At 43.8% G+C, this 27,850-nt stretch overlaps 1 long non-coding RNA gene across 1 annotated transcript in view; it reads left to right on the top strand.

The window, feature by feature from the left end:
- Positions 1-27,850, top strand: part of LOC135050825 (uncharacterized) — a 133,188-nt gene that overhangs the window by 94,932 nt on the left and 10,406 nt on the right. The window contains exon 3 of the long non-coding RNA XR_010241855.1: positions 18,993-19,055. This is a non-coding gene — a long non-coding RNA (uncharacterized LOC135050825). The remainder of the gene's footprint in view (positions 1-18,992; positions 19,056-27,850) is intronic.

Raw genomic sequence — 27,850 nt, 5'->3', positions numbered from 1 at the left:
CTGTGGCTGTATGGATTCTTTTGTAACAACTGCTTACTGTGTAATTGTAAATCTGTAACCATATATATACTGTACATGTGTTATATTGTATACATATTCTTTTAATATCAAATATATACATCACTGAGCGTTGGAACTCAGACAATGTGTGCGAGTTTTTGTTTTCTCTTAAGGGATGTAGTGTTTGCAACGTACAGCACACTTTTATTGTATATGGTAATAAGATGCGCCTTGCGTCCGCAGTATATATTAATGCTGGCATTTTAAATAATTATTAGAAATAATCAGAAATTCACAGTATGTGTAGTGTAGTGATCGATAGAGAAGGAGATCCCTAGGCAAACATCTATAGCAGGCATTCCCAGCCACGGTCCTCAAGGCACACTAACAGTGCAGGATTTTGTGATATCCAGGCTTCAGCACAGGTGACTTAATTAGTAGCTCAGTTATTTTGATTTAACCATCTGTGCTGAAGCCTGGATATCACTAAAACCTGCACTGTTGGTGTGCCTTGAGGACCGTGGTTGGGAATGCCTGATCTATAGGAAGGCTTGCATCTCTTCCGAACATAAGTGCATAGGGGGAGTACCCAGTGGCATCATTCCTGGTATAAGTGTAAGCATGGGCAAGCTGGCTAATATAACGTTTCCACTGAAGTTTATTCTTGGTCTCTAGTGTCCCTAACATGTCAAGGAGAGTTCTGTTGAATGGCTCAGGCTGTGGATCTCCTTGAGGATGATAGGGAGTATTTCGTGATTTTTTTAAACTGCAACAGATACACAGTTCTTTCAAGAAATTACTCTCAAAATCCCTTCCCTGGTCAGTATGAATTCTGGCAGGTAATCCGAAGTGTACAAAAAACTTGTCCCATAAAGTTTTAGCTACAGTCAAAGCTTTCTGATCCACAGTGACATAGGCTTGGGCATATCGGGTGAAATGATCTGTGACAACAAGAATATTGCTTTCTTTTTCATTAGTCCCTCTAATGATAAAAAATCGATGCAAACCAATTCCATAGGTCCTAAACTTTTTAAATTAACTAATTTGGCAACAGGTGTGGGCAGTGTTTTTCAAAGTATACAGTTGCGACAATTCTTACAGTAATACTCAATATATTTGCTCATGTAAGGCCAATACACTCGTTTATGAATTATTTGTGACATTTTCTCATACACCAAATGGCCGTGTTGATCATGCAAGGCATTTAGCACCATAGGAATGTGACAGGTGGGAAGCACAAGTTGATATCGAATCTGTCCATAGTTGTAATTGATCCTCCTAAATAGTATGCCTTGTTTAAAAACTAATTTCCTTCACTGTCGTAGTAAAGCTTTCATTTTTGCAGATAGAGCATACCCTTTTGACCCATTGTTATTTGTGAGGTAGTCTATTGCAGCTGCTATATCTGGGTCGCGCTGCTGATCATACCTTATCTGTTCTCTGGACAAGACATTCAGCTCACGGAGGTCAGAGTCAGTAAATCCACAATATAGAGAAGGAAGTGCGTCTTGTGAAGCTCCGAGAGCTCCAATCACTCCTAGCGATCTAAGATGAAACACGGTTGCCTGATGACACAATCCTTGCATAGCAGGCGCTGGTATTTCCACCCATTCATTATTGGTACTTATTGTGTCAGTGTGAGGTAATCTAGATAAAGCATCTACTACAACATTCATTATTCCTGGTTTGTACTTTAGAGAGAAATTTTAATTGGACAAAGCAGCTAGCCACCTATGTCCAGTGGCGTCTAATTTAGCGGTGGTATTTATGTAGGTGAGGGGGTTGTTATTGGTAAGAACTGTAAAAGTCACTCTATAAAGGTAATCATGGAACTTATCCACTAAAGCACATTTAAGGGTATGAAATTCTAACTTATGGATGACACATTTTTTTTCACTGGTGGATAATCCTCTACTTACATAAACTACAGGTTTTAACATAATGGGCCTAATTCAAAGTTGATTGCAGCAGCAAATTTGTTAGCAGTTGGGCAAAACTATGTGCACTGGGGGGGGGGGGGAATATGACATGTGCAGAGAGAGCTAGATTTGGGCGGAGTGTGTTCAAACTGAAATCTAAATTGCAGTGTAAAAAAAAGCAGCCAGTATTTGCCCTGCACAGAAACAAAATAACCCACCCAAATCTAACTCCCTCTGCAAATGTTATATCTGCCACACCTGCAGTGCACATGGTTTTGCCCAACTGCTAACAAATTTGCTGCTGCGATGAACTCTGAATTACACCCATTGTCCTGTTTTTGATATAAAACTCCCCCTAACCCCTCAAAGGAGGCATCAATTTGAAGCTCATAGGGTAGCTCAGGATTGGCAGAGGCTAGCACTGGAGAATGTGTTAGACAAAACTTTAACTTATTAAAGGCTTCTTCACAGTGTGCATTCCACCATTCAACAAATGCTTCTTGGGGTTTGTAATAATCTTTAGTAATTTTGGCACAGGAACGGGTGTTTGTATGATTATTTGGAGGATACCCCTTGGTTAGTTCTGTTAGAGGTAGAGCAGTCTTTGAGTATTCAGCAACAAAACGCCTATGGTATCTGCAGTGAGAAGTTTGATAGACTTCTTGGAAAGTAGCCACTAACCCCTATTGCACATTGTAACTGAAGCCACTGCGGCCGCTGTACTAAATCCTTTACCTACGTACTCTGTCCCCACTTAGCGTACACAGTCCCGTACTGTGCACACACTTTGCGTACACACGCCGGAATAGCCGTGCAGCTTACACTCAGTGCATACACACAGACCGACACGCTGAGAGCACGAGGCAGCTCTAGGTGTGGCAATTACACTATACAAACGCTCAACAGAAACTGAATGCGACACCAGTATTTGATTGTATGTTGTGGTCCAAAGCAGCAACAAGTAATAATATATTTGTAAAAGGGGGTTACAATAAGTTAAAATATAAATGATACAACACAATACAATTCAATCACAGAGAGAGTCACACCCAATGATACGTACGTTTGTTCGCCTGCGCAACCCGGATCCGGTCCTCTAGTCGATCTGGCAAGATGACCTTAGAGCAAGAGAGAGAGAGTGACCGGCCCAGGTGCAAGGTTTATATACCCTTGCCCAAAATACAATACAATGGGGTTGTATGCTCTCCACCGATTGGTTGGAGGGATGGTTGTTTACAGTACAGGAGAGGTCATTGGTCGGTTTGAAGAGATGGGCGATGCCTTGATCCAGGGGTGTGTACTGCTGGTCAGCTCTGGATTCCCACCGCATACCAAGTACATAATAAACACAAATATACCTTTAATCTGCCTTTGCGAATAACTATTCGCAACGACATGCGATCTTCTCCAAACCAACACCGGATTATTACTCATAATTATCCGACCACGTAGATACCATGCATGATGCACTGATCAGTTACTGTCCCCTCGCATACTGTAAAGGTGTATAATTCCCTTGTTGTGCCTTGCAAATAAGTAAAAGTTGCATGAGGGGAAAGGGGAGACTATGTGCAATGTGTGCACCAAGTTTTGGAAACATGCAATGTGTGACAGATATTTCCATGTTCATTAGGTTACCCTGTCATGCTATCTCCAAGCAACATGATCCTACACATGAAATGACCAACCATTCTCAAGATACACACACACATATATATATATATATATATATATATATATATATATATATATTATAAGTGTTTCCCTGCTATTATATCAAAGGTTTTCTAGACTGCAGGCTGCCTGTAGTTAATAATTTGAAAATGCAGGCTTATGTGTATCTATTGGGATATTTGTCTCCCATTGTTCTGGCTCCCACCAAATGATGACTTGTTCGGTTTGTGTTTGTCTTTCTTCACAGACCAGGGGGTCTGTTCAAACATTGGAGTGAACAAGACATTGTTTTGGAAGGATGTGCATGTTTGGTTAGATTAGTGTGTGTGTGAACAGTGACTCGAAACAGGCTGGGCACTGTGGCATGTGTCTAATCATTTCCATTGCAAGTAAGAATCTTTCTGTAATTGCTCATACCATGCCCCTACGCGCACTCCCGTGGGAGGCGATTGTACGCAATTTGCGAGTATGCGCACGCACGGCAGACTGAGTACATGCATGGATGCCATCTGTGTGGTGTTTGCATGTGGTGTGTGTATTGCAATATTTTCCGACTTCGACAGTCCACCCTTTGGCAGTCAACAATAACTGCCACTAATATTAATAACAGAAACATTTTTTTTTTACATGCTATACATTACAATGGGCGAGTATGTACCTTGGAAGAGGGAGAAAAGGTCATAGGTGAGAAATTGATGGCCTAGTGTGATAGGAAAAACGTGTATGTATGAGTAACTGCCTGAGGGGGATGTATCATCATGCATCACTAGCTTCTAGGCTTTGCGAAGTATTCATTATATTCCTTCTCATCCCGTATTAAGGGTCTGTACATGGTCCAACAAACTCCATCGAGCTGTATGATAAATGGGGAGCACATTTATCTGATGATACATCGTGGGGATCCATATGTGTGAGCAATTATGTGTCCCTATTATCTAATGACTATGTGTGTTTCACTAACCTAGCCCTTCAGAGATGAACAGAAGACATGTAACGGTACATACAACAATAAAATGCCATTTTTGTTGATTGATGAGTTGGGTTCCGGTTTGTGGATTTCCTTTTTCTGATGCTAGCCTTGGCGAAAGTGATACGCTGATCCTGGGGTCCTACCAACCCGTACTCTCCATCAGAACTCACTCCAGATCCTTGCTCAACGTCTCGGGGGCCCTCACAAAAACAAATTGTCCTGCACAAAAACAAAACCACCAGAAAAAGCCGGAATACAGTCTCTTGGGATGGATCCATTTCGTTAGGGACAAAAATAGGAAGATGAGGGGGAAAAACAAAAACAAAGAGAAAGTAGTGGGGAGGTGAAAAAAGAAAAACTGGTGCGACAACCTTCCTTGATCTTTGTTAACCGTCTCTGGCTGCACCAACTGTCTTTGCTCTTTCCGCTCCCTAGGCTCGGGTGCCACTCAACAGTCTTGCCTTTTTAGTTCTCCCGGAATAGCTGCTCCAGCTATACAAGGTTCTCTTCACCTTTCTCCTTATCACAAGCTGTCTCTGGGTCTGCAACTTTCTTGCAATGGGACGAGTGGACCCATGTCTCTCTTTCGCCGACCTTTAGTGCTGTTGTACTGGTCAATAAAACTTGGTACGGTCCTTCCCACCTGTCAATGAGGCAACCTGAGCGTAGAAAATTTTGAATCATCAAAGTCCCCAGGTTCAATGTCATGACAATTACTGTTTGGTAGGTCAGGAATCTCCAGCTTTAGATTTCTTTGTTGATTTCTGAGCAGCTGGCTCATCCTAACCAAATATTGCACAGTCACTTTATTATTACATTTCAAATCATCCTGGGGGGTCAATCAATACGTGAGGTTGTCGCCCAAAAAGAACTTCAAAGGGTGATAGGTTAAGTGGTGACCTGGGAGTGGTTCTGATGCTGTACAACACTAGTGGCAATGCCTCTGGCCACAACAATCCAGTTTCAACCATCACTCTGCTAAGCTTGTTCTTAATAGTGCTATTCATTCTCTCCACCTTTGCACTCGCCTGTGGCCGGTACGGAGTATGTAGCTTGCTATTAATACCCATCAGTTTGCACATGACCTGAAAGACTTCACCTGTAAAATGGGTACCCCTATCACTTTCAATTATTCTAGGGATACCATATCTACACACAAATTCCTGCACAATTTTCTTTGCAGTGAACGTAGCAGTATTTGTGGCAGCTGGAAATGCTTCTACCCAATCTGAAAAGACATCTGTACACACTAGGACATATTTCAGATTCCTACAGGGTGGTAACTGTATGAAGTCTATTTGTATTACCTGGAAGGGTCCGTCCGTAGGAGGGATATGGTATGGCTCCGTTGGTATTGTCTTCCCAACATTCTTTCTCATGCAGGTAATACAAGCCATTGCCCTCCTACCTGCATGAGATGAGAACCCTGGTGCAATCCAGTATGCCCTGACCAGTTTGCACATACCTTCCTTGCCCAAGTGGGTCAGGCCGTGAGCTGCTTCCGCTAGGGCTGGAAGATATGCCTTGGGGGCCACTGGCTTACCGTGCCCATCTGTCCAGAGGCCCGAAGACTCTCTTCCATATCCCTTCGCCTTCCAGACGGACTTCTCCTGCAGGGAACACAAATCTTTCATTTCAATGAGTTGTTATGTGCTTATTGTGTTAAATGTCATCAGTGGTGTGATGTTGGTTAGTGTGGCTGAACTTGCTGCTGCCTTGGCAGCTTCGTCTGCCCGGCTGTTACCAAGTGACACTGGGTCTTGACTGTAAGTGTGGGCTTTGCACTTGATAACAGCCACTCTGTTGGGGTCTTGTATTGCTGATAGCAATCTTTTGATGTAGGTCGCATGCGCCACGGGTGTGCCAGCTGCTGTCATGAAATTTCTGAGGCGCCACAGGGCCCCGAAATCATGTACCACTCCAAAAGGCATACCTAGAATCTGTGTATATATTAGCTGACTTACCCTTGGCCAGTTCACACGCTCTGGTTAGGGCGACCAGCTCAGCAACTTGTGCTGAGTGCGGTGGGCCCAGGGGCTCAGCTTCTATGATACTTCTGTCGTCTACAACTGCGTACCCAGTGCACAGGTCTCCCGAGTCCGTCTGTCTGTGGCAACTACCGTCAGTGTAAAAAGTAAAATCTACGCCTTCCAGTGGGTTGTCACTAATGTCAGGTCTCGCAGTGAAAGTCTGGTTCAGATATTCCATACAATCATGCGTATCAGTGTCTGCACTAAATCCTCCTTCACCATCATTCTCATCCTCCACCCTTTGTGTCTGTCCAGGCACACTTGGCAGATAAGTTGCAGGATTTAGTGAGCTGCATCTCTTTATGGTGATGTTTACAGGGGCAATTAGTGATAATTCCCACCTTGTAAACCGCGCAGATGAGACATGTCTGGTTTGGGCAGAGTTCAGTAAGGCTGATACTGCATGAGATGTATGGACGGTCAGGTTGTGTCCTAACACTACGTCTTCGCTCTTACTCACTAGCAAAGCTATCGCTGCAACACTTCGCAAGCATGTGGGGAGAGACCGTGCTACAGTGTCCAACTGTGCACTGTAGTATGCTCCTGGTCTGCTGGCATCACCATGTTTCTGTGTTAAAACACCTGCCGCACACCCAGCACTTTCCGTACCGTACAATTCAAAGGGTTTCCCATAATCTGGCATACCTAATGCAGGTGCCTGTGATAGGCACTGTTTGAGTCTCTCAAATGCCAGTTTGGACTCATCTGTGTGCGAAATCCGATCTGGTTTGTTTGAAGAGACCATCTCTTGCAAAGGTAAAGCCAATATGGAGAACCCTGGGATCCAGTTTCGGCAGTACCCACACATTCCTAGGAAAGTGCAGATCTGTTGCTGGGTTTGTGGCAGAGTCATGTTGCGAATCGCTTCTATCCTATCAGCAGTGAGGTGTCGTTGTCCTTGTGTCAAGCAATGCCCCAAATACCTCACCCTTTAACTGCACAACTGTAATTTATCCTTTGAAACCTTGTGTCCTGTCTGGGAGAGGTGAAGCAGCAGCTGCTTCGTTTCTGTCAAGGACGTTTCAAATGAGTCAGAGCACAACAATAAGTCATCAACATACTGTATTAGCACTGAGCCACTTTCAGGTTGAAAGGATTGCAAACAGTCATGCAGTGCTTGGGAGAAGATACTTGGGCTGTCAATGAAGCCTTGGGGAAGCCGAGTCCAGGTGTACTGTACTCCCCTGTAAGAGAAGGCGAAAAGGTACTGACTGTCAGGGTGGAGAGGGACAGAAAAGAAGGCAGAACAGAGATCAATGACAGTGAAGTATGAAGAGGTTGCGGGGATCTGCATCAAGATGACAGCTGGATTGGACACTACGGGGAATTGACTCTCAACTATTTTGTTCACCCCTCTTAAATCCTGCACTAGCCGGTAACCCCTCCCCCCACTCTTTTTCACAGGGGAGATGGGACTATTGGCAGTGCTGGACGTCCTGACTAGGGTGCCCTGTTGTAGCAAGCGCTCTATGACGGCGTACACTCCTAATTCCACCTCTGGCTTCAGAGGATACTGAGGGATTTTTGGAGCTATCCTACCATCTTTTACTTGTACTACTACTGGGGATACATTCGCCATCAATCCAGTGTCTTGTCCATCTTTGGTCCAAAGGGAACCCGATATTCGTGAGATCATTTCCTCTACCTTTGATGGACACTTGTCTATAACAGCAGAATGCGACATTAGCCTTTGAGGGGTGTCTAATATATCTTGTACTTCTTGAATGTGATTCTCAGGTATATCTAAGAAGACACCCTCAGGAGTACAATATATGACACACCGCATTTTACACAATAAATCTCTTCCAAGCAGGTTAGTCGGAGCCGATGCAGCTAGCAAAAAGGAATGCTTGGTCTGCAAGGGCCCTATCGTAATCTCTGCTGGTCTACTCAAAGGGTATTGTTGCACTGTTCCTGTTACTCCCATTGCCGAAATTGTTTTTCCCGTGGTCAGTAAATTGGTTGGAGCTCTGAGTACAGATCTGGCCGCCCCTGTATCTACAAGAAATGGTTGTAGTGTTCCTGCTACTTTGACCAAGACCTCAGGTTCATTCCCAGGGCCAGCGATCAGCTTCACAGGCTGCAGACTAACCTCTATTGGGGCCGTGGACCCACCCTTTGGGCGTTGGCGGCTATGATATGTGAGGGGGATAACAGTAAGTCTTCGGGGGCTCGCCAGTTCTCCCGTGGTGGGTACCTCCTTGTTTCCCCTCTATGCGGCTCGTACTCTCTCCTGTATGATCCCTGATCTCCTCTATGTGTATAATTACTTTGCTCGTGTTCTTGTCTACGGGGTCTGAATTTTTGTGTGCTGTTACAATTTCTGGCATAATGCCCTTCCCTTTTACACAGATAACAAACTCTTGGCTTTTTCCATGTGTCAGGGGCCTGGGGTTTTGGTCGAGTTGGTGCTCCTTCCAGTGCTTGGATGCTCATCACCATCAACCGCTCCCCTTGTGCCTCCCTGGTTTTCAGGATATTACGGTCGTGCTCCAGTGCTGATTCCCTAAGTGCAGTCACCGTAATACCCCTCCAGTTTGGCATAGAAGTTTGCACCCTGGTTTTCAGTGCCTCCTTCAATCCCTCCATTAATACAGAGACAGCTACTTCCCTGTGGTTGACATTGTCTCTAATATCCTCAACCCCAGTGAATTTAGCCATTTCCATCAAAGCTCTGTGGAAATATTCGGATGCCAGTTCATTCTCTCTCTGTCTTATGGAAAAAATCTTATTCCATCTAACTACGGCTGGGAAATACAAACCTAGTTGTATATTGATTTGCCTGACATTCTCCTGATTGTAAGCATCAGTGAGTGGCACTTCTGCATCTAGGTTGCAGTCTGTAATAAATTTTGGGATGTCAATGTTAGAGGGGAGACTCACTCGCAACACCGTCCGCCAATCTTTGTTTGTGGGTTCTTGGGAAAGTCCTAAATCTCTTATATATTTCTGGCATCCGACTAAATCCTTTCTGGGGTCAGGGAATTCTGCCATAATTGACCTCAGCTCCATACGGGACCAGGGACAGTACATTGCAATGTTCCTGATTGGGGTCACCCCCTGAGTGTCAGTTCTCCCATTAGGGACTGCAATCACCCTAACTGGATGCAACTCAACCACATCTTTCTTGTTTGTCTCTACAATACGGGGAGTCACTGTTTCTGCATAATGGACGGTACCGTACTTACCAGTCGCCACGATCTCATCTGCCCCCTCACTGGCTGATGTGGCCACTGCCCTTGGTGGTTGGGCAATGCCCACCCTTGTGTCGTGTATGGTGGCAGCCAGGGCAAGGGCTGAGATCATGCTAGGCTCATCCTCTACGTTGCTGTAATCTTGGGGAGAAGGTAAAACAGGGTACAAGGTACAAGCGTTAGTTTTAATACATTCGCTGCGCATTTCCCTGACCTCTACCTTTGTATCATTGGTGGTGACACTCTTCTCTCCATCAACATATGGTGGTGGTGGTGCTGTCGCATTCACGCTTCTGCCTGGTTTTTTAACTTGCTGTGCGAGCAAGCTCCCTTTGCACATCCCCCTCTTGTTGCCACAAGTTTAAACAATCTGTATGCCTTACCCTTTGCTTTCTGGATTTTAGCAGGCATATTCTAATCCTTACATTGTGTAGTACCTCTGGATCAAAACTACCTATCCCAGGAAATGATGCTTTATCCCCCACAGTCATTCGTGTCCATTCATCACAAAAGGTCTCAGTGTGGGGACCATACTTCCCCCACATTACCAACCAAGCTGACCCCCTGGGTCTCAATTCTGCTGTCTGAACCCTGACTTAGGAACGTCCCTGTGTTGTGCACTTGGCTCCCATTGTGGACCTTTTTAACACGGGAAAACTTCCTAAAATGCTCCAAACACAGTAGTCTAACGGTGGAAGTCCTCAAAGTTCTTCCACTAACTTCTTCTGCTCCGAGTACCACGGATCCGCCCTATTTAGCAGACACGCGTAGCCAGTCCAGGCCCTACTTCGGCCTATATCCCCTGGGCCTTTAGGAGTAACTTACCGTACCCTGTGAATATCTGCCTAAAAGACAATTCTTACACAAATCACGCTTGCATGTGCTTTACACAACGCGTATGATGACGAGATTTACGCACAAATATGCAAAACTTCGTATCACGTTGCGCCATGTATTGCTCACACAACCGTGCGGTCCAATCGTACCGCTTATAGACACTTGCTATCTATAAGTTGTAGGATCACTGGAGTCTTCACACTGTGCTCCAAAACAGCCGGAGTGTAATACCAAGAAGAAAAAAAACAACTTCACAAAGCTTTATCACACTCCGTTGCACGTGTTCACCTAGACCGTGCTCACCAAGTTCACAGAGTTTCACCGAGTTCACCGAGTTCACCAAGCGGGGTTCAATACATTCACACCTTTTTCAGCCCACACTAACACTCTTTAGTTTTCTGATCAGAAAAATATCCTTTCCTGTTAACTGATAGCTTTCCCCAGAGGTAACACACTTTATCAATGTTATTCTAATCTGCGTTTGAAACCGGATAGTTATGTGCTATTTGTAGATAAACATCTACTACTCCGCTTTAAATTGAACTATTGTGTGGTTTGTCCTCGGCGTTAGCGATCTTACGCAACTTGCGTAAAAGCGCAACCGCACGTGCCTTTTCACGCTTGTGCGCGCTCACGTACTTTGTCTGGGCCACGTGTACAAAAGTGCGCCCGCACTAAAACAAATCACACAGTATAAATGTGAGCGATATAAACTATTGTCGCTTACGAACACACCCCACAATTGCTCTGTTTAACCTAAAAGACTAGGCCAGAACTGTGTTTTGTGTTCTTACAACTATACCATTAACACAGTTACTTCAAATGTATATAGCAACACAGATGTATCCGGTTTCACACAAACCTATAAATGACCGTTATAACCTATGGCAACAATATGTGGGATGGATGCAAAGTATGGGTACGCTGTGTGCGCCTTTACGCAAGGTTACATGTGCAAAAGAAAAAAAAAGAAAAAACTTTTAAATGGCTTTTTTTTCTTTTGTCCTTGCGGTTCACGCCAGCATCCCTAACCAATGCAGTACAGGCGCGGTTCAGCAGCACGAGATAGCTCTACACAATATAATAATGCTAATCCACCCTTTGCTGCTGGCAAGCGCCTGCAATGTTGTGCAAAAGCCGGGTATGAGACGAGCCGGACGATGCCCTCAACTGAGAAGTTCGATAGACTTCTTGGAAAGTAGCCACTAACCCCTATTGCACACTGTAACTGAAGCCGCTGCGGCCGCTGTACTAAATCCTTTACCTATGTACTCTGTCCCCAGTTAGCGTACACAGTCCCGTACTGTGCACGCACTTTGCGTACACACGCCGGAATAGCCGTGCAGCTTACACTCAGTGCATACACACAGACCGACACGCTGAGAGCACGAGGCAGCTCTAGGTGTGGCAATTACACTATACAAACGCTCAACAGAAACTGAATGCGACACCAGTATTTGATTGTATGTTGTGGTCCAAAGCAGCAACAAGTAATAATATATTTGTAAAAGGGGGTTACAATAAGTTAAAATATAAATGGTACAACACAATACAATTCAATCACAGAGAGAGTCACACCCAATGATACGTACGTTTGTTCGCCTGCGCAACCCGGATCCGGTCCTCTAGTCGATCTGGCAAGATGACCTTAGAGCAAGGGAGAGAGAGTGACCGGCCCAGGTGCAAGGTTTATATACCCTTGCCCAAAATACAATACAATGGGGTTGTATGCTCTCCACCGATTGGTTGGAGGGATGGTCGTTTACAGTACAGGAGAGGTCATTGGTCGGTTTGAAGAGATGGGCGATGCCTTGATCCAGGGGTGTGTACTGCTGGTCAGCTCTGGATTCCCACCGCATACCAAGTACATAGTAAACACAAATATACCTTTTTTTACTTCTTTTATTAACTCTCCTAACATTGGGGCAGGATCCCGGGACATGCTACACATTAAGCATTAAGCCACCGGATTGGTAGTCAGATCCCCCCACAATACATACTTCAGTCTTCTTTTTATCAATTTCCACGAGTGTAATCCCTCCTTTGTCCAATAGTTTGTAAAGTATTTTATCTAATCGATAAATGTAATTGGTGAGGTTTTCAGTAGGTTCTTGTTAAGTTTGATTCAATCTAGACCGGATGTCCCCTACATCTTCTAGAGTACCAAAAGAATAATCTAGAGCTTCAAAATAGTCTTTTAATGTAGCATGTGGATTACTTCTTCTAGTGGTGTGTATTATCCACATAGCAGTCCCCTCAAGCTTTCCACAATCCTTTGTTTTTTATGTGTTCGGGACACCTCCACTCCTCTGAATGTTGCACAGCAGCCTCCCTCCATACATCATAGCTTTCCTCTCCAGTAGGGATGGGCATTACTCCTGAGAATACTCTTAATATCCTACACCCCTCTTCATAGTGCCACCTTCCGAAATGGCTCACTACTTTGTCCATACTTACCTCAACTTGGGGTTCTATTTTATCCTCACAAATTAGATCCTCTGTATTGGGTTTACTTTCATTACGGTAACATACGGCACTAGTACTTTCTGCTTTACTCCCCTCATTTATTATTATCTTCTCTCCTGCCTCTACGTACTTTTCTGCAGGCCACATCACTTGCCATCTCCTACAAGGTACATTTTCCACTAAAATGTTAGCTGGTATTACCAACTCATCTAACAAATTACTATTACTAATTAACATAGCACATGGCTCATCATCAACACCCTTCCATGTATCTACTATATATGGGTGCTTTGTTCCATACATTCTCTGCACTTCCTTTATAATATCTTCCTCGGTAGTATCTGTAAAATTCCCTAAGAAACCTATACTTTTCTGTATATCTACCCCCTTGTTTTTACACCAATTATAATATATTCTCTACTAATAATCTCCATTTTTATATACTTATTGGTTTCTCAACTAAGTGCCTCCAAATGTAACCCTTGGTATTAATAGTGAAAATTTCTCAACGTTTAGATCTAAAGAGTGCCTCCACCCAGACTCTAGTGACAATGGGTGACATGTAATAGGATGAGATCTTTAGACTTTTGAGACTTTTAGTCGAAAAACTGCTGAAATCGCCTGTTTAGAGTAATTCGCAAATGTATTAGGATGGGAATTACACTCTAATCTGCATTTTTCCCAGAGAAAATTGCACATTTTCACCTGTCGTTTTTATTTTGAACTTCATGTCGCATTCAGATGTTTTCCCATTCAAAAGTATACAAATTACAAATGTAATAGGATGCGATTTTGGAAATTGCACATAAAAACGGACTAAAAACCGCACACAAAACAGACCAGGTAGAGCTACTTTCATCAGAAACACCATACAAATAGCCCTACATCATCCAGGGCACCTGTGAGGGATTGAGCAATGGAGTTTTTGCAGTCAGGAGTTGAGCTGCGTGTGATACTGCACCTTTAGAGGAGCCGCACAGGAGGAGGACACAGGCTGTGCACCAGATCCAGGTCCCCAGACCACTTTGTGCTTCACGTAGGTACCGTGTGAGGGTGTACCTGGACTCCCTCTCAGATCAAGAGGTGGTGGAGATGTTTCGGCTGAACCGCACAAACCTCTTGAGCTTATATGAGCAGGTGAGAGATGATTTGGAGCCATATGGCTCTGCCAACTATGCAGTGTCTGGGCTGCAAAAATTAATGCACTTTTTAGCCACAGGCACCACTCAGTCTGTGAGCACTTGGTCGCTGGGGGTTACACAAGCCACTTTCTCAAGGCATTTAACTCAAGTGTTATATGCCTTGAAGAAGCTGTGGTGCACATATATCACATTCCTGAGTTCTGAGTCCGAGTGGCAGGATCTGAAGGTGGCATTCTATTGGCTCTCAGCATTCCATAATGTGCTGCACCCACTTTGGGATTCGGGCACCACACGTGAGGGGGTATGTATTTGTCAATCGACGTGGGCATCACTCCCTCAATGTGCAGGTGGTGTGTGATGCTAACCTTAGAATTCTCAGTGTGGTTGCAGGTTACCCAGGGTCTTGCCATGATGCCTATATCCTGCGTCATCCTTCCCTTTGGGATCGCTTCCAGGAGCACACCATGCCTGGGGGATGGCTACTTGGTAGGTAGGTTTCCTAATATGTCCTTAAAAAAGTACTGTTTAAATGCCTAACAATGCAGCATGACCCTGATCCATAATGGTGTGCTTATTTGGTCAGTAACACGCTTATTTGTGCCATGAAGTCAACTTATATTATTCTAATGAGTGTGCTTATGTGTAGTAATAACTGACTGTTAGGGTCTCGTAATTAACTATACCTTAGTGTGTAACAAATACCTGAAAACAAATGTAATTAATCATTCACAACCACAACTTATGTTTTGCAGGGGATTCAGGGTATGGGTGACTACCGTGACTCATGACACCTCTGTGTAATCCACAAGGCCTTCACAGCACCAATATAACGATGCGCACACTGCCACCCGCAATGTTGTGGAAAGCACTTTTGGGGCGCTGAAAAGTTGTTTCAGGTATTTAGACCGGTCATCATGTACACTACTTTATCAACCACCCAAAGTAGTGATGATCGTCCAGGCTTGTTGCATGCTAGATAACATTGCCCTGGGCCAAGACAATTATGCAGCGGAAGGCATTGCAGCAGTCGTGGAGGAAGCTGAACCTACATGAGTTAGGGCAAATAGGATTACGCGGAGGGGGTGTGTGTTTCGGAATGAGATTATACGGTAGAATTTCTCCGGTAATTTGCTTGAATTTCCTTGCTTCATTTAAAAAACAAAAAACCCATATTCATTTCAATCAATGTCCATTAACATGTATATTTCTCCCCTCCAAATGTTTAGGGTAATGTGGCCGACCCCTAAGAAGTTTGCCCATATGTGCTGCTTGCTTGTATACATACATGCTTGTAAATGATTAATTTTACATATGTAAATCTAAAACATTGATTAAATGTCAGTATTGACATGGATTTTAACCCATACTCTGTTATATATGTGCTTCCACATTGGCCTTGCTTTTTTCCAGTAGGAAACAACCTACAGCTGCCAAATGTACAGCTAATATTACTTAGACAAAATGCATATGTGTGGTTTCAAACATTTTTTACTGTGAAGTAATTGTTGAGCATAAACATAGGTAAAAAGATTACAATGAGTCCCAAATTTCAAACTTTACAAATATAGAAAAACACAATCCAAAAAAGAGAGTAACATTAATCTTAAATGCTGACCCACACTAGTTTTTGCTTTGTGACCTGCTGCAAGCAGACTTGCCTACTTTTGGGACCCCACACCTTGTTCTTACACTACGGCGTGGGGGAGTAGTAGGAGAGGTACTTATAGGTGTACTTGATACACTACTTATAGTTGAAGGTGCATTCAGAATTATTGGTTGGGTTTCAGCAGTAAGGTGTGTGTGTGTGTGTGTGTGTGTGTGTGTAGGAACACTAATGCATTTGTTTGTGACCTTATGGCATCTGTTTGGGCCCCAATTGTTTAATTTTGTGCCCTATTGGCATCTGTTTGGGCCCTTAGTGCATTACTAATTTCATATAGCCTCGTATCTACAGTTGCTGCCATCCGGATTCTGGTACCCTCAGCTACTCTTTCAGTGTGTGCTACTTTACGTAGTTGCTGGCACATATTTTAAAGGTAGCCCTGTATATGGAGCATTTGTTGGCTTTGGGTGGCCATGAAATCAAGCTGTTTTGATTTAAAAGTGTCTTCTAATGACCTTGCAAGTTGGTCGGTAGTAGGGGGTGATGTTGTGGTTTGTATATGCTGGGTTTCCAGGACAGTGGGTTGACTTTCTGTAATGGATGCCTGTGTTGTTTGTTCTTCAGCAGAAAATGCCTCCACTGGCTCCAAAATAATTTCTAGGTCCTCTTCACTCTGGTGTACCTGAACCTGTGCCTGCTGGCGTTGCTGTGTTGTTCCTGTGAATATGTTGAGATTGGTAAATATATGTTGAATTAGCAATTTTGGGGGTAAGTTATCAATTATGGTGACATCTTCCCTTAGCCATCTACACAACCATGCTTTCATTTAGCAGATTCAAATGAACATATGTTTTGGGAGTATGTGATGTTTTTTGATCAAGATGTCATAAATTTGTATTTTTCCAAAAAATACTGCATTTAAAAAAAAAAAAGGAGTACAAGTGATCTTTAAAGCATAGGGCTGTTTTGCGTAAATAAATAATGATATATGGTGCCAGATTTGGCCAGTATTAATGTGTCAATCTCTGAAAATAAGGAAAATAACCCTGTCCCTTTGCTAGGGTGTAAATATATAAATTACTATGTTTTTGGACATTTCGGTGTCTTTCAGTGGTGTTTCCAGTATGAATCTTCCTGCCAACGTAATGGTATGATAGTTATGGTGTGTTTTGTGTATTTTTGACAGGAGAAACTCACCAGCAGCTTCTACATCCAGCCAAACATGTTGCCGCCTCTGTGTTGCAGGACCCCTTCTCTGATGTGGTGCTATAGGTGGTCATTCCGAGTTGATCACAGCCAGCAACTTTTTACTGCTGCTGCGATCAACTAGTCCACGCCTATGGGGGAGTGTATTTTAGCTTAGCAGGGCCGCGATCGCTTGTGCAGCCCTGCTAAGATAAAAAAATTTCAAGTAAAACAAGACCAGCCCTGGACATACTTACCCTGTGCGGCGATCTCTGTGATGCTGGGGCCGGCTTTGACATCAGACATCCGCCCTCCGTTCTCCTGGACACGCCTGTGTTTTCTTCTCCACTCCCCGAAAATGGTCTCCAACGGTCCAGTAACGCCCAAGTACGCCTTCTATCTGTCAATCTTCTTGCGGTCGGCTCTGCGACCGCTTTCTTCGTTCTATTGGACGTAACCCGGCGACCCCTGTCACCGGGCAACATCGCACATGCGCATTGCGGCCACCGCACATGCGCATTCCGGACCTGCTCGCACCACAGCGACAAACTGCTGCATGCGAACGAGTCGGAATGACCCCCATAAAGACATAGGAGGAAACAGATTAAATGCATGGCATTATCCACACTTATTTGCAGCGCGCAGATTCAGATGTGAAAATGTTTAATAAAAAATGTTCAACATGTTTACAATCTTAAAAAGTCCATTTATGGGCAATCTTATCTGTAATGTACAGTATTTTGACCAAAAACATATCTGTTTTTTGTGTGCCAAACATGATTAATGTAGCTTATTAGGTAATGTCTAAGAAATAAATGACTACATTATAATTCTATATACCACTGCAATGTGTAGTTCTTCACTATTAAAAAAAAACATGTTGCTATGGAACTACAAGAACCAGCAAAAGCATTAAAGAAATATTTTCCAGCATAGGTTCACATTACAGCACCTTGCTGGGATGTGCAGTGCCACAGCACCATTACATTGTAGAACACATAGCAAGAGTACCTAGCATAGTTTGTTAATGTAAATATATTTTTTATCATCAAAAATATGTGATGACTTACCAGCTTGTGGGGGTGATGCAGGCTGATCAGTATCAGCTATGTGTAGCTCGGGAAGTATCTCTGGCAGTATTATTCACTTAAGTTGTTCCTCGTAGGCTGTGAACCGTATGGGTGCACTGCTACCTCCCCCTGTGCATCTGGCCTCCTTTCTCTCTGCAGCCATCTTCGTTTTGAGCAGTCTTTTTATGTCATTAAATCTTTTTTTAACGATCATCACTTTTCGCTTGAAATTGCTAACCGCATTAACTGCGTCTGTAATGTCCAGCCACATTTTGCGCTTACGCACCATATTAGTGCGGTGGTTATCCTTCCCCAGAAGCCGATTCAAAACTGGCACCATTGCCCTGACTAAGGCACAGTTTTCCTCATAGGAGAAACGCACATAGTGATCACTGGGAGTACGCCCTGGCATAGGGCCTTCCTCACCCTTCTCATCCTCCTCACCCTCCTCTGCAGCCTCCTCCTCCTCCAACTGGCCCCCATCACCCTCCTCCTCCTGCCAGTCAACGTCACTAAGGAGAGGCTCCTCCAGCTCTTCCTCCTGCTCCCTCTCAAAATCCTCCTCCTCTGTTTAACTTTGCCTGCTTCCAGCACCAGCCTCCTCCTGCTCCTCATGCTGAGCCTGCTCCTTCTGACTCCTCCCAGACACTGCCCTCCTTGCCACCATGCTGCCTTTCTCCATGCTGCTCTCTCTGCATCTTGACAAAAATTAACGATTTCAAAACATGCGATAGGGGGCGATTTCAGAATCTTACTAATAATCGCATCCTATTACATGTCATCCAATATGTTTAAACTATGTTGTAGGGCATGTTTTGGAATGCCCATGTATTACTATAGTATCTGACCCTCAGTATAGTTTTCCTTATAACTTTAAGATATGTGCTTCTGTCTTACAACAGGAGAATCTAAGGCACCGTTCTTTACCTGCGAACACCTCTACTCCAGTCGTCTTCACATATCAGGTAACACACATTGGTTAAATAACTTTCATGTTTACTTTTATATTAGATACATTTATCATTAGATGCTTACAAACATATCAAGTCCACCGGAATTTCCAACTAGACATAAACATGAAATACACAGGTCATGTACAACAAATACAATATAATGTATATAGGGGTCTATTTACTAAGCCTTGGATGGTGATAAAGGGCACGGAGATAAAGTCCCAACCAACCAGCTCCTAACTGTCATTTTTCAAAAGCAGCCTGTGACATGCTAGGTAGTTGCTGATTGGCTGGTACTTTATCTCCATGCACTTTATCTCCATCCAAGGCTTAGTAAATAGACCACATAGTCCAGTTTATCAGTCATTTGAACCCTCTCTTGTGTGTGTGTCTTAAAAGTGCTCAGCTGATTCCCAGTTAGGCAAAAAGTATCAATTTAGTCAGATATATGTGAGATAGATCATTAGAGCTCTTTTTATCCCTGGCTGACACTTCCTTATACAGCTCCTTGCAACAGTACCCAAAATTAGATACTTTTTTTAGTTGTTTGTAATAATTCCAGTACACTCCTAGAGAAGTAGTTACTTTTGTATCCAATGATGGATGTGGCTGGGTGAGTATATTAATGATGCTGGCTGTAATTTTATCCCTCTTTGGAGAAGTCACTAATACCCCTTTCAGACATACGACCTGGGAATTTCCCTGCTCAGTCCCGGGTTTTTCATTACTGAAAAATTCTGGCTTTTTGCTGGAGACCCCTTTCACACTAAACCTGAGACCTGGGAAATTCCCAGGTCGACCCCTTTCAGACATAGGGGATAATTCTGAGTTGATCACAGCAGGAACTTTGGTAGCAGTTGGGCAAAACCATGGCCCTCATTCCGAGTTGTTCGCTCGTTGCCGAGTTTCGCTATATTGCGATTAGTCGCTTACTGCGTGTAGCAGCGAACCACACATATTAAACAAATATTTATATTACTTAAACTATATTTTATAATATATAATAAATATATATTTTAAAAAAATCCACTGCACATCTGGAGCAACACCAAATTATGCCCCTTGCACCATATTACTGCCCCCAGTAGCAGTGCTGCTTATACACATAATGCTCCCAGTAGCGGTGCTGCTTATACACATAATGCCCCCCAATAGCGGTGCCGCTTATACACAAACTGCCCCCAGTAGTGGTGCCGCTTATACATGCCTCTAGTAGTAGCGCCACTTACAGTTAATGACCACACACACATACACACACTTTCTCTCTCTTACTCTCCCTCAACTTACCTATCACAGGGTGGCAGTAATCAAACCACGGACTCAGCTGCTGTAACTTTTGTAGCAATTAAATGCAACACTAGGATTCATTGTAACCATTGTATCTTCTTTGCACTAAAAGGGCTAGCGAAATTGTTATAAGGAGCAGAGCATTGAATGTTTTATTATATGCAATATGAAATATTAATGTGGTTTTAGTAATTTTATTTGTAAATTTGTTGTCAAAGCAAGTGAAAGATTTTTATTAGTTTCGGTACTATAATAATACTAGTGGAAATTTTATTACTGAGTTAAAAATTTATCAATAAATTCATTATAATAAGAAATCTGCAAGCGCTGTCTATAGTTTTTTTGTTTTTAGTTTCTATATCTGTAGGGGGTTGGGAATTCCCTCTGTGTATAGTGAGCTGCATGCAGATTTAAGACATATACATGTGATTAATTGAATAAATTTAATGATATTGGCGCTAGGGGAGCTACTTCAGTGTAGTTGTTTTTTTTTGCTTCTCCATATAATCCCACCAACTGACTCAGTCAAATCAGTTTTTTGTTTGGTGCGGCAGGAGCTGGACCATGGTCACAGGGCTGCGATTAAATAGCAGCCTGAAGCTTTTATTATTTTATTTTTATAGTCTTACTATGTTTTTTTTTTTTTTAGTGACTTTTCTTAACGGCGTCTTAAACGCATACTGGAAAGAGTCGCTCCAACAACTCTCCACCGGGTCGCAACTACGCTTACCTTCGCGGTATCGTGCTGTCTCGACAGGCGTCTGTGTCGGATGATTCTAGCAGGTACAGCAGATGTTACCAGACTGTGGCCGGAGCATGGGGAGAAGGTAAGGCATCGGTTTCCTCTTACTAGGGGGTCCAGACACAGCTTCACTGTATTGGAGGAGACTACAAACAGTGGTTGATGCGCCGCCACTCTTAAGTGCAACAGCACTATGCTTTAGGGATCATAGGCGCCAGGACTAGATGAGGCCGCGACCCTTAGAGTTTAAGTCAACAGGGGGAGTTAGACGCTCTCCTGGCCGCCCCTCCCCCAAGTTCATGACCAGTTTCCGTGCATCTCCCGTTCATGAACTAATGACCTCACTTCCGGCTCAGACTCTACCACGAGGGTACTTGGTCGCAGCTTAGATGCTGCGATGGTGTACACTAGACTTTCCGCCTAGACCCGGTCACAGACAGGAGCGTCTGCATACACTTATCATTCAATGAGCGCCTGTGTCCATTAAAGAGCGTATGTGTCTCTCATCAGTCATCAAGAGCAGCAGTGTACACTAGTAGCGTCTGAATCCACTCAGCGTCTTGCGAGCGTATTGATGGATTTGGAAGTGTGGTGAGTCTCCCTGTATCCCACTCTATGGAGAAATGGGTTATACGGTACTAAAAATTCTCTCTACCTGTTAGTATGAATTGTTAATTTTTGGTACATATTGCATATGAGGCCTGTATATTACTGTTGTTTTCTGCATATGTGTTATGCACACCAGTGCCAGCACGAATGTACTGGTGTCTGAACGGTGAGAGATGCAAAACAAATGAACTCACAGACAGACTGGGGAATATGACATTACATACACAGAAGGTGATAGGGTAACAAAATAAACACAAAGTGAACAGAGAAGCCCAAAGGCTAAGAAACTGGGTGTCTCCCTAGTATTAGGAATGCTCAGATGGAAAGAAGCGAGATGTAGTGATTTAATACGTAGAGAACCCGAAATGCTGTTGCTAAGGGCAACAGCAAAACCCTAAAGGGTTACCAACGGGTGTGGCAGTAAACTCCTTGGTCAGAGATGGAATAATAGACACAAGGAGAGTCTCCACAATCCTAGTCCTCACTTGCAGTGCACTGGTTCAGCTTACTGCCACTAAACTGACACCTGAACACCTTGCACAGTGAGAAAGGATTTTGGCAGGCAAGTCTGAGAATACAGCCGCAAACTTGCTAGGTTCACAGAGTAGCAAAAGAACCCCAGCAGGTTAAACGACTGACCCCAGTCTTACTGCTAGGTCTGGATTGGCAGAGTGTAATACCAAATCCCAAGGCCTATTTGCAGTAAGCAACAAACAAATACAAAGTTTACACAGTACTAGCTAGCTTTCAGGAACTGACTAACCAACAAAGATTCAGCAGCATCTGCCTAACCTGAGAAGAGGGTTTATATAGCAGGTGCTGTCCACGGCCCACTCAGACCTCACAGACTGTGAGCACAAAAACCAGCACCGGATCCCCTGCCGTGCACAGAGCCTGTAACCACTGCACAGCAAAAGACCCGAACCGGAGTATCAGCTACGCTCATGTTACTCCGCTAGCACTTGTCTCCCGGTTGCCATGACGATGTGGCAGCACAGAGCAGGAGACCCTAACAATATGTCTGAAAAACTTGTTAAAAACAAATACAATTTTCCCACTTACTTGTAAGTTATTATGATGGTGATTGTATTCTCATATGACAATGTCTAATATTTTAACATGTGACTGACTGCTAGTATGTGTGCTGAATTTTATATGTTGTCAGTTCTGTTCTGAACCTCAATTCAGGTGCACGATTGTGGTCAGATTGATCTCACTTCTATATATAGGTGATTTCAGTCACAAATTGTGTAGTCATAAAAACAGATTATTACCATGTGTGTGAGCGGCAAAAGTGACGAGGAGAATTTATCAGGCACTCCTACATCCTTAACATGTTTATCTTGTAAAACAGGGTTAATTGGAATAGGCCAGTTGGTCACTTATGAGGGGTTATGTGCAACCTGTTTTGCTTTTCAGCAAAGTAAAAAACAGGAATTGGTTCAACAACCAGTAGAGCCACCATGGAGTATGTTTGCGCAGACTTTGTCTTCAATAGCAGACAGATTAACTCCTGCAGCTCCACCCCAGGGAATAGGTTACACTATTAACCTATACATGAAGCTCCCTCCCTATGGTTTGGTTCCAGTAGCCTCTACAAGTAACCAGGCTATTAACCAGGGTACAGGTAAGACTAAAGAAGATACGTCTATGTTACAGACTACACGAGATGATACAACAGATGATGATACAGTATATTCAAATACTCCGTATGATGATCAGTCGCAGAGTTTCAGCTCAGAGGATGTAGCTGAACTTATTGATGCTATGAAGGCTATTCTCTCTTTGGAGGAGTCAGCCAAAACAGTGTCAAAATCTAAAGCACCTGTGTTTAAACGAACAAAAACAGTTAAGACTGAATTCCCAGCTTCAGAGGATCTGACGGAAATGATGGAAGAACCCTGGGCGACGCCCAGTAAAAAATATAAGATTCCGAAAAATTTGGATTCTTATTATCCATTTCCAGCTGCGGATTGTTCAAAAAGAGAAGTTCCTCCTAAAGTAGATGCACATGTGCTGCGACTTGTGCATAAATCTGCTTTACCATTGTCATCTACCTCACTAAATGATGTCACAGACAGAAGGGTAGATAGCTTCTTGAAAAATATATTTTCTCTTTCAGGAGCAGTGGTAAGGCCTGCTATGGCTTCAGCCTGGATGGCAAGGGCAATGGTAGAATGGCTAGAGGAACTAGAGAATGGCCTCTAGGGAGCAGGAGTATCATCTAGGCCATTTAAGACAAGCTGCCCAATATTTGGAAGAAGCAGCAATTGATATGGGTACGATTGCTTCTAAAGCATCAGCCTTGACAGTAGCCGCTCGTAGAGCAGTTTGGCTATGCACTTGGAAAGCAGATGCAGAAACCAAGAAAGCTCTGGAAGCATTGCCTTTCATTGGTAATATATTGTTTGTGAAACAATTGTCAGATATTCTAGAATCGGAAGCTGAATCCAAAAAAGTCAGATTTCTGGCTAGTTATAACCCTAAGACTAGGGGTTCAAAATTTCGCCCATTTCGATGGCAAGGCAAAAGCTAAAGAGGAGTCTAAGCAACCCCAGTTCAATAGATCAGCCAGGGGTAGGAAGCAATGGGCTAGTAGAAAGCCAGCTTCCAAGCCTGAACAGAAACCATCAGCCTGAGGAGACGAGCCTCCGCCTGGAGGATTCCAGGGTTGGGGGCCGACTCCTTCATTTTGCACACATATGGCAACAGTCAACGACAGATGCTTGGGTGCGGAAGGTGGTATCTCTCGGTTATGGGTTCCCATTCAGGAGGCAGCCTCCTCAAATAATTTTTTGCACCAGCCCATCTCGTATAGAGTTGAAGGCCAATGCCCTGCAATAAGCAGTACAGAAATTGCTTCAGTCAGGGGGTGATTGTCCCGGTACCCCCATCACGAAGGGGACAGGGTTTTTACTCCAATCTATTTTAGATTCAGAAGCCAAATAGGTCATTCAGACCAATTCTCAATCTCAAAATGTTAAACAAATACATTTGGATTCCAAGGTTCCACATGGAGACGTTACGCTCTATAGTGTTGGCTATGGAACCGGGAGATTACATGGTATCTCTGGATATACAGGATGCTTATCTACATGTGCCTATAGCACGGTCTCATCAATGTTACCTCAGGTTTGCCATCCTCCAGCAACATTTTCAGTTCCAAGCCTTGCCCTTCGGGCTAGCAACAGCACCCAGGGTGTTTACCAAAATTATGGTGGTTATGGCAGCTTATCTCCGCAAGCAGGGGATAAGAATATTTCCATACCTCGAGGACCTTTTAATCCTAGCACATTAGCAGACTTTTGAGCCATCTTCAACAGACAGTAGTTTGTCTACAAAGACACCGGTGGCTCATAAACTAGGAACAGTCGTCTCTGAATCCGTCACAGCGGATGGTTCATTTGGGGGCCATATTGGATTCAGGTCTACAGAGAATTTTCTTACCAGAGAAAAAGATAGCAGAGGTGCAGGTTATGACTCAGACAATGTCAGTCCATGCAGCAATGCGACTGTTGGGTCTGATGGTGTCAACCTTCGACATGGTGAAATATGCACAATTCCATTCAAGACCACTACAGCACCTTATTCTGTCCAAATGGAACGGAAATCATCTGACAATAAAAAAACAGACGATAAAGTTTCCGGTAAATGTGAAAAGGTCTCTAGCATGGTAGCTACAGAGGGACCATTTAAACAAGGGGAGACCCTTTTGGATAAAAGAATGGCAAGTCCTGACAACAGATGCCAGTCTTCAGGGCTGGGGAGCAGTGCTCGAAAGCCTTTGGTTCCAGGGAAAATGGACCATAAGGGAAAGTCGCCTGCCTATAAATCTGTTGGAAATAAGGGCCATTTATATGGCTCTAGTTCAGGCAAAGGACAGTCTGCAAGGAAGACCAGTCCAGATTCGCTCAGACAATGCAACAGCAGTAGCGTACCTCAATCATCAGGGAGGAACTCACAGCAAAAGGTTGATGGAGGAAGTAACTCCCATACTAAGGTGGGCAGAACTCCATCTTCCAGCATTGTCAGCAGTGTTTGTTCTAGGTGTACTGAACTGGGAAGCAGATTTTCTCAGTCGACACACCATTCAGGAAACTGAATGGGCATTACACCCAGAAGTGTTTCAGACTATAGTGAACAGATGGGGTCTGCCAGAGATAGACTTCATGGCGTCTCGTCTAAACAACAAAGTTCCGAGGTACGGATCAAGAACAAAGAATCCCGGAGCGTTCTTTGTAGACGCACTGTCAGTAAAATGGAAATTTCATCTGGCATATCTGTTCCCTCCAATCTCTCTGTTATCCAGTGTAGTGAGAATAATAAAGCAAGCAAAGGGAGCCATAATTCTAATAGCTCCAGCTTGGCCCAGAAGGCATTGGTAAACAGATCTACTAAGGATGTCCGTGGAAGCACCAATACTGCTCAACGTCCAGATCTGCTAATGCAGGGTCCTTGTTGTCACAGCCATCTGGATCGTCTGTCTTTGACGGCGTGGCTATGGAGACCTCTATCCTAGAAGCTAGAGGATTTTCAAAACAAGTAATTCAAACTATGCTTAGAGCAAGAAAACCTTCTTCAGCTTGTATTTATCATCGAATATGGCAAGCCTATATTAATTGGTGTAGTGAAAAAAGTTTGAATCCAAGATCTTTTAAAGTATCCAGGATTTGGGATTTTCTTCAAGCAGGATTGGATAAGGGGTTGAAAGTAGCTTCCTTGAGAGTTCAAGTGTCAGCATTAACTGTATGGTTTAAGAGAAAGATTTCTGACTTACAGGATGTGCATACTTTCTTTCAGGGAGTTGTACACATTCAACCTCCGTTTGTTCCTCCTGCAGCTCCCTGGGATTTGAATCTAGTTCTTAAAATCCTTCAGGGACCTCCGTTTGAACCACTTGAGAGAGCAGATCTTAAATGGTTGACAGCTAAGGTGCTCTTTCTACTGGCAATGGTGTCAGCTAGAAGAGTGTCAGATTTAGGAGCACTGTCGTGTAAAGCCCAGTACCCACGGGCCGATGTGGGAGAGATGCGTGCTGAGCGACCCGCTCAGCACACATATCTCCCGCCGCTCAGCACAGCGCGATGTGTGCTGAGCGTGTGGGGGGAGACAGAGGGGCCGCTCACTTCACCCAGCGGGTGAAGTGAGCGACCCGCTAGATTGGCCTGCATGCAGGCCAATCTAGCAGCAGCAATAGCGATGCGCAGGGCTGCGCATCGCTATCGCTGTAAGGGGTACTCACAGAGCGATCAGGCTTAAATTCTAAGCAATCTAGTCAGATTGCTTAGAATATCGCTCCGTGAGTACCCCCCTGTAGTCTCCTTTTCTAAGTATTTTTCCAGATAAGGCAGTTCTCAGAACTAGATCTGGTTATCTTCCGAAAGTGTTTTCAAAGTTTCACCTAAATGAAGAGATTGTAGTCCCAGCTTTTCAGGTATCGGGACTTTCTGCGGGAGAAGCGTCGCTGGACGTGGTCCAAGCGTTAAGAATCTACATAGATCGTACTAGTGCCATCAGAAAAACAGATTCTCTCTTCATCCTCTACGGATTTCATAGAAGAGGATGGCCTGCTAGTAAACAGACGCTGGCAAGATGGCTCCAAATGACAATTTCAGAAGCTTATTCTCGTGCTGATCTCCCTACTTCGGCTAATGTCTCTGCTCACTCTACATGTAAGGTAGGTCCTTCATGGGCAGCAAAACATGGTGATTTGTAAGGCAGCCACATGGTCTTCCATTAACACTTTCATTAGACATTATGTCTTGGATACTTTTGCCTCTCATGAAGCTGAATTCGGGCAAAAGGTTCTCCTGTCTAATCAGGAGCATCCCCACCACTAAAACTGGCTTTGGGAATCCCAATGTTATCCTGTGGATAACCTGTGGACCCAGCCAGAGAAATATATGTTATGGTAAGAACTTACAGTTGATAACGTGATTTCTCTTATGTCCACAGGTATCCACAGGGGTCCCACCCTGACGCACCTGATTTGAGGATCTTTACAATCACTAAACCTTTTCCCTCTTGCATGGAAGGGTGTGCATGTGTGTTCTTATTACCTGAATAGGTTTCTACCTGATGCTCCTGCCTAAATTACTGTGGAAAGAACTGATTTGACTGAGTCAGTGGGCGGGATTATATGGAGAAGCCCCAATGCATCCTGGGAGGC

Source organism: Pseudophryne corroboree, chromosome 2 (genome assembly GCF_028390025.1).
Source record: "Pseudophryne corroboree isolate aPseCor3 chromosome 2, aPseCor3.hap2, whole genome shotgun sequence".
Classification (NCBI taxonomy): domain Eukaryota; kingdom Metazoa; phylum Chordata; class Amphibia; order Anura; family Myobatrachidae; genus Pseudophryne; species Pseudophryne corroboree.
This window is presented reverse-complemented; position numbering and strand designations above follow the sequence as displayed.